The sequence below is a fragment of the Carlito syrichta genome, unplaced genomic scaffold (assembly GCF_000164805.1).
Source record: "Carlito syrichta isolate Samal-C Ts95f unplaced genomic scaffold, Tarsius_syrichta-2.0.1 Scaffold120479, whole genome shotgun sequence".
In the NCBI taxonomy this organism is placed as follows: Eukaryota; Metazoa; Chordata; class Mammalia; order Primates; family Tarsiidae; genus Carlito; species Carlito syrichta.
The window spans coordinates 182,015-192,016 of NW_007064575.1; positions in this window are offsets into that span (position 1 = coordinate 182,015).

Genomic DNA, 10,002 nt, shown 5'->3' on the forward strand with positions numbered 1-10,002 from the left:
TGTGTGCGCTAATTAATTACTTAAGCTGTAGTTTTTTCAGGATGCTCTCAAGGAAGTATTTGGAAATATGCTTCTTAGCAACTTCATTTCAGCCATTGATCCCCATTCAGGCACTTGATTAAAGATCCATATTTACTCCAGAGACTAAGTATTGAATAGCATTTGCCTTTTCTTTGGGTAGGTTTCTAGGAAGGAGTTGACATTTTCTTAAGGAAATCCAGGCATTCTGGATTTGTCGTCAGTACCTTTTAAATTCATCATTTCAGTGGAACTGCTGTTCAGGTGAATAAAGCTTTTCCAAACGACTTACAGTTCCAGAGAATGAGCTCAACAGAGTTTAGCAGTACCTTGTAAATATAAGTCTTAAATCACCTAACAGTAGGCTTTGGCCACTGGGAATGAAAGCTGTTTCCGGTGGAATTTTATTAATTAGATGAACAGGATTTCTAAACCCAGGCTCCTTTGGAGGGTGTCTGACGTTTTACTATTGTTCTTGGAAGAGTTAGGAGAGTATTGTCACTGTTCGATTGTGTATCTTGTGTAAACCTTCTTCCAGTCTGTCAACTATTGCTTTGGTTTTGTTTTCTCCTCTCCTCCTCCCTTGTCTTTTGTGTTTTTCTTTAAATTTTTTTTCCCCCAGTGGAAAGGAACATTGGATTTTCTATTATGAGCTTCTGGATACCAAGTGTAATTGACAACTGTATAACTTTTTTCAAATTTCTACTCAGAGAAAACAGAATATTTCTTGTTTCTCTTTGGCCCTACTGTTTTATCACAAACTATATATATACTAATAATAACCACTTATTGAATGTAGTCTAAGTGTCCACATACTGGCCATACAAGACTTAATTTCCTGTGTGAACTATCTAACTCTTAGCCACATTTTTAGGAGGCTTCTTAACATTTCCTGGGAAAAGCATACAATTACTGAAGGCTAAAAAGCAGTAATAGTGAGGTATAGCAAACAGTTGAAATTTTTTAAAAAGTAAAGACAAAAATATCTTAAATATTGAAAACACATCTGTGGGAGCATGTGCATTCTCCTTTACTAGCTCACAATACAGGAATAGCTGCCAAGGATAGTGAGCTGCTTTTTATTAGACACAAAAGCTAAGCTTTTGGAATTGCAGATGTTGAATTCTCTGACAGTATAAAATAACTTTTTTGTTTTCTTGTGACTGTGAATATTTGCGTGCACATCTGTAGTGTTCATGTTGAGTCATGATTTATGGAATAGAGGAGGTTGTGTTCATTTATCCAGTGTCTAAGTAGGGGTGTTGTCATACTGAGCTATGTCTCTATACCCCTGTGTTATTAGACTGGAGGCCAAATGTTGGAGCCCATCTAAGTATAGACTCAGCCTGAAAGCTTCTTTTCTCTTTTCATTCCCCTCCCCTAATGCTCAGAAGTACAGTCTTAAATATTTTTGAAGCCTCACCCCCAATTTTTTGGTAAGAAGTTTGAATCATAACCTACTAAGTTTATTTGGAAAGTGACCATTGAGATGCCACAAATACTCCTTTCTTTTATCCTAGTTAGCTCCAGTGGAGAAAGGCTTGTTTTTTCCCACGATTTCCTGGCTAGAACCTGAGACCTGAGCTTTCTTACCTAGTGTTCACTCCTCAGTAAAAGGAAGTACCAGGTGTCATTCTAGAGCAGGGGTCCCCAAGCCCCCGGGCCACGGACTACTGCAGTTCGGAACCCACACAGTAGGAGGTGAGCCGTGGGTGAACCACCAAAGCTTCATCTGTATTTACAGCTGCTCCCCATGCTTGCATTACTGCCTGAGCTCTGTCTGCTATCAGATAAGCAGTGGCATTAGATTCTCATAGGAGCATGAACTCTAGTGTGAACTGCACATGCGAGGGATCTAGGTTGTGCGTTCCTTATGAGAATCTAATGCCTGATGATCTGAGGTGGAACTAAGGTGGTGATGACAGCACTGGGGAGCAGCTGTAGATACAGACTAACATTAGCAGTGAGGATTAACTGGACAGAGACCATAATAAGTCAGTTACTTACAGACTCTTGCCAAAACCCTATCCGGAGTGGCAAGTGAGTTGATGTGTTTCAGTTGTAAACATCTGAATCTGGTGCAGGCTGTAAATCAGAATCCAACACTTATTTAATTTGCACGTGTCCTGCCCATTATTTTATTTGCCACTTCCATCCGCACCTCTTTTTAAAAAATAGTGAGCTGTGTAATTATTTCATTATGTATTGCAATGTAATAATAATAGAAATAAAGTACACAATAAATGTTATACGCTTGAATCATTCCCAAATCACCCTTCCCCATCCATGGAAAAATTGTCTTCCATGAAACCACTCCTTCATACCAGAAAGGCTGGGGACCACTGTTCTAGAGCACTCCACTAGGGACAGTTTTGCCCCCAAGAGACATTTGGCAATGTCTTGAGACATTTTTAGCTGTCAAAACTAGGGGTGTATTGCTATTGACATATGGTGGGTAGAAAGCAAACATCCTACAATGCACAGGGCAGCCTCCCTCCAAAAAGAATTATCTGACCCAATTTGTCAATTGGTGCCCAGGCTGAGAAACCATAATTCAGAGAAGTGAATGCTATCCTAACAAAACTTAAGTTTGGCCTAGAATCTCTGGATTTTCTTTTGTCTTCAGTTTTTCTTAGGTTTGGGAACTTAAGAGAGTCCTCAAGGCAGCCATTCCTCTCTTCCTAAACCCTTTGGCAATACTTGATTTTATTGTGTTAAAGTAATAGAAACTACGGACATTTGTATGGCACTGACTATATCCATGTGGATAGCAATGAAAATGGAAGCTGAAGATTGTTTTGTGTAGTGGGTTTTTAGCCATAGAACAAATAAACTTAGATTTATAGTTTTGATTTAATGTACCTGGGATGTTATTTGAGGGCTCTTGTTCTCAACTTGACTCATTCAGAGTTTTAACAATGACTTATTTGAACATAAAGCATGGTGCCCCAAGCTGGTAGCAAGCAGCTTGGGTCTATGCCTTCCTTGACATATGAGAGTTAAACTCGTCTCTTTCAGCAGAAGTACTCACAAAGAAGCACTAATACAATACTAAGAATGCTTACTTTGGCATCTTGTCCAGTCACCAGCATAGGTGATCCTCGCCAGTCATCTATTTTTTTTTAGCCAGTTTCCTTTTCTGTAAAATTGGAATAACTAGTAGTTGGTGCAGACATAAACACTGAAGGCAGAAGTGGGGGAAAAACTGATTCAAAGGAGCAGGCCCAAGAGAGGTAGTAGGACAGCAAATTGAAATAATCTGGTGAATTTGAATAAGATATACTTGGGAGAAATACTGTGGAAAAGGTCAGAAAGGTAGGCATGGGCTAGATCATATTTTAAGTTCAAAGGAATTTGGGCCTGATCTTTAGTTTACTAGTAGAGTACTAAAAGAATGCCAGACTTAGCTGACTTGTCTTGAGGCCTACAGTATGCCATACTTTGGGCTGAGACCAGTTAGGAGACTGAATCGGCCATGTGAGTGACTAGACAACTCAGGCAATGGGGAAGTTATGCTCAGCTTGTTTTACTAGTTAACGTTTGGCCTTTAGCAGAGAGCAGAAATGGAATTAAACATTTTAATGCCATTATTAATCTATCCTCACAACATAAGAGGTTAAGTACTACAGCTCTGTTTTTCAGATAAAGAAATCAAGGCTCAGATAAGCTGAATAATATGTCAAGATTGCACAACTAGAAAATTACTCTTAGGCTTACTGAGAGGCACTTATCAGCTCAGGTCTGTCTCCAAGGCAGTATAGGAGGTATAACAGAAGTGTAATCTTAACTACAGTGTTTTAAATGAATGGAAGTACTCAGAGTAGATGCTTGGAGAATAGTTTGGAGGCGAGCAAGGTAGATCCATGGGGCCAGTCAGGAGGGTTTTTTGGGTAAGAGCTGATATGTTTTGAATTTGGGTTATGGTTGTAAAGAGGATAGATATGGAAGGACATGATATTTTTAGGGATGTGTCAAAAATAACTCCTCTATTGCTTTCATAATTGATGTTTTGTTGGTGGTGAAGGGAAATGTGGGATGCAAAGTTGGGGGGAGCAGATTATGAGTGCCATTTTAGGCTTCTTATGTCAGAGGTGGCTTTGATATGACCAAGGGGAGAAGTTAAGGAGACAATTGAATATATAGATCTAAAGCTCTGAAGAGACATCTGAGTTGGAAATACAATTTTGTGAGTTATCAGTGTTGTGTTAACTGAAACTGATTGTGGGCAGAATTGTTTAGGGAGAGAATATAATGTGTAAAAGGTATACAGGACCTAGGACCAAGCATAATGAAGACTGAAAATAATCATTTAACAAGAATGATAGCAGCCAACCTTTATTAAATGCTTATTTTGTTAAAGACAACACTAAGTTTTACCTTTTATATTTCATTGATTCCTCTTAAGAACCTTATAGGGAGGTATATGGAGGGGAAAAAAAAACCCTCAAATGTATTTATAAAAATTGTGTATTCTTTCGTATTTAAACCAGTCACCTTCAAAATACTCTTCATTTGATGCAGTACACCTATTGAGATTCTTTTTCCACTGCTGAAAAGCTTTTGAACTACTTAGTTTTGATGCCATTTAGTGTTTCTGCTGTTTTTTGTTACACCTCTTCCATATGGGCAAAATGTTTCTCTTTGAGGACTTTTTCATTCAGGGAAACAACAACAAAGTCTCTCAGGGCAAGATTGGGTGAAAGGGGGGATGGGACGCAGGGGTCATGCCGTTTTTGGTCAGCACCATGGGGGCAGGTGCCCTCATAAATCACCCATCATGAAACGGGCAAACACGTTGAAAGAGTCTCAAAAAAAAGATAAAAAAAATTTCACTGAATGCAGCCTCTCAACGATGCTAGCTGGTTCATTGATGCTGGTGGACTCCTAGAGCGCTTACCTAGCGAGGGAAGCCTGTATGACAAGGGGCCCAACCTTCCAAAAGATAATTCTGTTTTTTTTTGTGTCCCCTTTTACTAGTGAGGTAACTGTTGCCCCCTTTTACTAGTGAGGTAACTGTAACTCACAAAGTTAGAGGACTAGCCTAAGTGAGTCACATACCCAGAAGCTAGAATTTGAATGAGGCAATCTGTGATTGGGAGGTGAGGAAGTGGAGACAGTGAGTAAAGACAAGTCTTTCAAGAAATTGGGCTTCTAAGGACAAAGTTTGCTATGATGTTTCATGGAACTAAGAGAAGATTTTGTGGATTTTTTTCTTCGTATATTTTTAAGATATGAGACACTGTGGCATGTTTGTTTATAGGGATATATTTTAGAGATGATACTTGATAATAAGATATTTCTGAAAGATGGGAAGAGAATAGGACAAGTAGAGGAATATTTGTACATTTAGAAAATAGTTATTGAATGCCTACTGTATTGGTCAGGATTCTCCAGAGAAACAGAACCATTAGAGATTTATCATGAGGAATTGGTTTACTTGATTATGGAGGCTAAGAGGTCCCATGATTTGTCACCTGCAGGCTGGAAACCCAGGAAAGCTGGTGGTGTGGTTCAGTGCAAGTCTGAAGGTCTGAGAGCCTGGGAAGCTGGTAGTGTAAGTCTTAGTTGGAACACAGGAGAAGACTGATGTTCCAGCTTAGCAGTCAGGCAGACGAAGGGGCAAATCCCCTCCCCCCACCCCCACTCCCATGCTTTTTGTTCTGTTCAGGCGCTCAAAAGATTGAATGCTGCCCATGTATTGAGGGCAATCTACTGAGTCCATCGATTCAAATGCTAATATCATCTGGAATCACTTTCACAGCCACAGCCAGAAGTAATGTTTGGCTAAATCTCTGGGCATCCCATGATCCAGTCAAGTTGACATCTAAAATTAACCACACCTACTGTGTGATTGGCACTGCATGAGATACTATCCAAAAACTTACTAGGTAGGCTAATGTAAGCATTCTGAGAACATTTAAAGGAGACTAGGCTAAGCTATAATGTTAGGTAGGTTAGATGTATTAAACACATTTTCAACTTAAGGTATTTTTCAGCTTACGATGGGCTTATTGAGATGTAACCTAGTCATAAATTGAGGAGCATCTCTAATAAGTATTTGATTACTGACTCCTGACATGGCTGTGCTAATTTAGGTATTGGTTAGCATATATATTCAACATTTTATCTCCGAATTATGGGCTACCTCCACTATTTTGTATCAGTTCTTATATCTAATGCTGCCTCCTTTAAGCTGTACTTCCCCTTCAACTCTGCACCTAATCATTCTCACTATTTTATACTGCAAATTATTTCCTGTATTTCTCCTACCTCCCACCAGTTATAACTTTTTCCCCCCAGAATTGCTGATTCAAGACTGAGGTTTAGAGGAAGAGGATAAAATTAAATTTATTCACACATATGTGAATTTCTTCTGGTGCTTAAACTGCTTAGGAATATTTAGTTTGATATAAAAGAGAAAATGCATTAGTCCGGAAAGACTTGAGTAGGCAATGCTGTAGTAACAAATAACCTCCAAATCTCAGAAGTCTGACACTCTCCAGCGCAGTTGTCCTCCATGTGGTGACTCTGTGACCCAGTTGATTTTGTTGATGGGTGATTCTGCCATGTCAACATAGTAGGGAAAGAAAAGAGATGGGGGAGTTGAGCAGAGGCTTTCTTTTATTGCTTCAGCCAGGAAGTGGTGTGCATTCACTTTTTTGTGCATATTCCACTGGCCAGAACTTCTGTTACGTGCCTCTGACTTCAAGGAAGATGGAAAATATAGTTTCTTATATGTTCAGGAAAGAAAAGATAACTGGACATTGTGACCTCTAGAATTGCCTGCACGGGAGACGAGTTAACCTAAAGAAAGGATATGAGAATGTTTAGATAGTTGCCAGTTGTAGGTGTAAACTGCAAGATGAGCTATTTATGTATGGGCATAGCCTAAGGTCAGCTTACTGTTTTCTGATCTCTAGAAGGTTATGCTTTTCCTGCTAAAAATCATCGGTTCTCTAAAAGCTGGATTTTTAAATTCCCACCATAATGGGCTTCTTTGGGAGTGGTTGGCCAGGTGGAGGGAGCAGGGAGGGGTTGGCCAGGGCTGTTGTTTGTAGGTATGGGCTTTTTGTGCACTTGGAATTGATTTATTGGGCTTCAATTCCATGTTGAGGTCTGTGACAGATGGGCAGTAAGGTTGGGTGAGAAAGAGTAGGTTGAATGGAAGAGGATTATGGGGAAGAAGTGAAAAACTGCCGGGGCTTAGTACCTACTTTGGTTTAGACAGTGGAGATGGAACTACACTAATGAAGAAAATTGTGTCCTTGCACTCAAAACTTATGTTCTAGCTGGCCAAAATAGGTAAACATATAAATGCAGAAGATAATTTCAGGATAAGGACTTTGAAGAAATAAAAATAGGGTGATGTGGGCCGAATGTCTGGGAGTCCTGCTTTGTCAGTAGTGGTCAGGGAAAGCCACTCTGTGGCGGTGTCGTTTGAACGAAGACGTGAATGATAAGAAGCAGACTATCTTGCAGCGATCTGAGGAAAGTGTATGTGAACTGAGAAGAGTACAGCAAGCACCCAGGCCCTAAGGCCAAGGGACCGTAAGAACACCAGTAAGTAGGGAGTACAGTAAATAAGGGTGCAGATAGAGATTACTGGATGGTAGTTGCTGAGGTCAGTTCATCTAGCACTTACCTCGTAGATGATGATAAGGAGTCTGGATTTTGTCTCTGCATCATGAGAAACCACTGGAAGGTTTAAACTGAGGTGGTGTGATCAGATTTAGGGAGAATGCTGGATTAAGAAGGGGACCTGTGAGAAAGCAGCGATTTTGTCTGTTTTGTTCATTATTGTACCCAGTGTCCAAAACAGTTTATAGAGTATATAACCATTTACTTGATGTTGAATGGATGAATAAATTAACTACAGGAACCAAGAACAGTTGAAGGCAGTTGGAGGAATCCAAGTGAGAGATAGATGGTAGCTTAAAGTAGGATTTTCTTGGTAGATGTGATGACACATACTTAGAATCTGGTGGTAAAATTTCCAGGACTTACTTAATTGTGTAGAATGTGGAAAAGGATTTAGGAAGACTTCCTCGTGTTAGCAACTGTTTGTAAGGCTGTTTATAATTATGGAGAGTAGATTTATTAAATTTGTCAGCATATAGTGGTTGTGACAGGTTATAAGTAGCAGGTTATGCAAAGGCAGTTTGGGTACTTATGTTGATTTTCTTGTTCTCCTATTCTGTTTCTTTCTGACCTGATTCTCAGTGAAGATCTTTTCAAATACTGTTCTATAAAGTATTTGCTCATGCTCAATTGAGAATATATGAAGAAGATGTCTTGAACTCTGAGCAAAAATCAGTGAAGCTTAGTGGTTGCCACTCAGTCTTGGCACTACTATTTTTGTAAACTACAACGGTCTTGACCCATGAACTATTCTTTGTTTTCTGAGAGTCACTTTTTTTTTTCTTTACAAGTTTATTCCTTTTTGCATGGTGTTACTGTTACCTTCCTTCATCTGAGGCTGTCTAGCATTGTTAAGAGTATGGTCTGTGAAGCCAAAATATTTCACCAGTGCCACACTGTCTTAATTATTCTGGCATTAAAATAAGTCTTGGTATTTGGTAGGGAAAGTCACCACATCGTGATACTCCTTTTCTTGCCCATCTCCAAAATGTTGTGCCTCTTCCTGGCTTTTTGTTCTACCCTGTAAATTTCAGAAATGACTTGTCCAGTTTCCAAGAAGGCAGGTGGGGTGGGGGACCTGTGGAATTTAGGTCGGAGTTGCATTTATTTGCAAGTTCTTTTGGATTTTCTCTGCTCAGTAATCAGCTGCATGTTTGTTTTTTCCAGTTTCTGTACCTTACCACATGCCTCTCTCTTCCACCCACACTACCCCTTAGCTTACTGCAATGGCTAGGACCCTCAGCACATTGTTACGAGGACCACTGGCTCAGTGTTGTAGCCTGCAGGTCCTTCACCATCTGGCTTCCATTACTCTTTGAACTCATCCTTAGTGTCTTTCTCCTTGGATCACTCTGCTCTAACGCCTAGACTCCTTGCTGTCCTCTGAGCACACCAGCCATACTCCCACCTTGGGGTTTTTGCATTTGCTATTCATTGGTCTGTTATTCATTGTACTTCAAGATGCCTGCAAGGCTCACTTCCTTTAGATTTTCACTCAAATACCACCTCTTCAGTGAGGGCTTCACTAGCTGCCTTATCTTCTTATTTAAACAATTTTATTGTAGCATAGTTTATATCTCATATTGTTTGCCTATTTCAAGTATGCAATGTAATATTTTTTAGTCACATTGCTCAATTGTGCAATTATCATCATTAACCACTTTTGGAACAATTTCATTACCCTAATACTGTCCCTGTCTCTATTTACTATTCATTCTTGTTTCTACCCTCTACCCCAGGCAACCACTAGGCGACGATTTGATTCTATAGATTGACCTATTCTAGACCATTTGCATTAATGGAATCATACAGATTTTGGTCCTTGCGCCTTGCCCTTTCAAAAAGCAGGGAGGTTCATCCATGCTCTAGCAGGAATCGTCCTTCATTCCTATTGATGGCTGAATAACCTGCCGTTGCATGGAGATCGCAGATATGCTCGGCCTTCATCAGTTGATGGAGTCAGGTCGTTTCCAGTTTGGGGCTCTTACGGATTGTAGCCCAGCCGCCTTTCCTAGCCGCGTTCGCCACCCTTTGTCGCAGAGCGGTCCTTCCCCGGCTCTGCAGCAACACGGTCGTCCTTGTCCTTTCCGTTCTTTATCTTCTCGTCACCACTACTGAGCATGCTCCATTTTTGCAGTGGATCTTGTTTTTTGTTTACACTAGAATCTTGCGTTTCACGGGGCAGTAATTTTTGTCTCACATTGATTAGTTAGTTCTGTCTTTAGCCCCTGGAACTGTTCAGCATATGGTAAGCAGTGAAAAACATTTGCTGAATTAATAAAGGCATAAGTGAGTGGATGAATTGGATATTTACTGTGTTCTGTACTAAGAAATATTTTACGATTT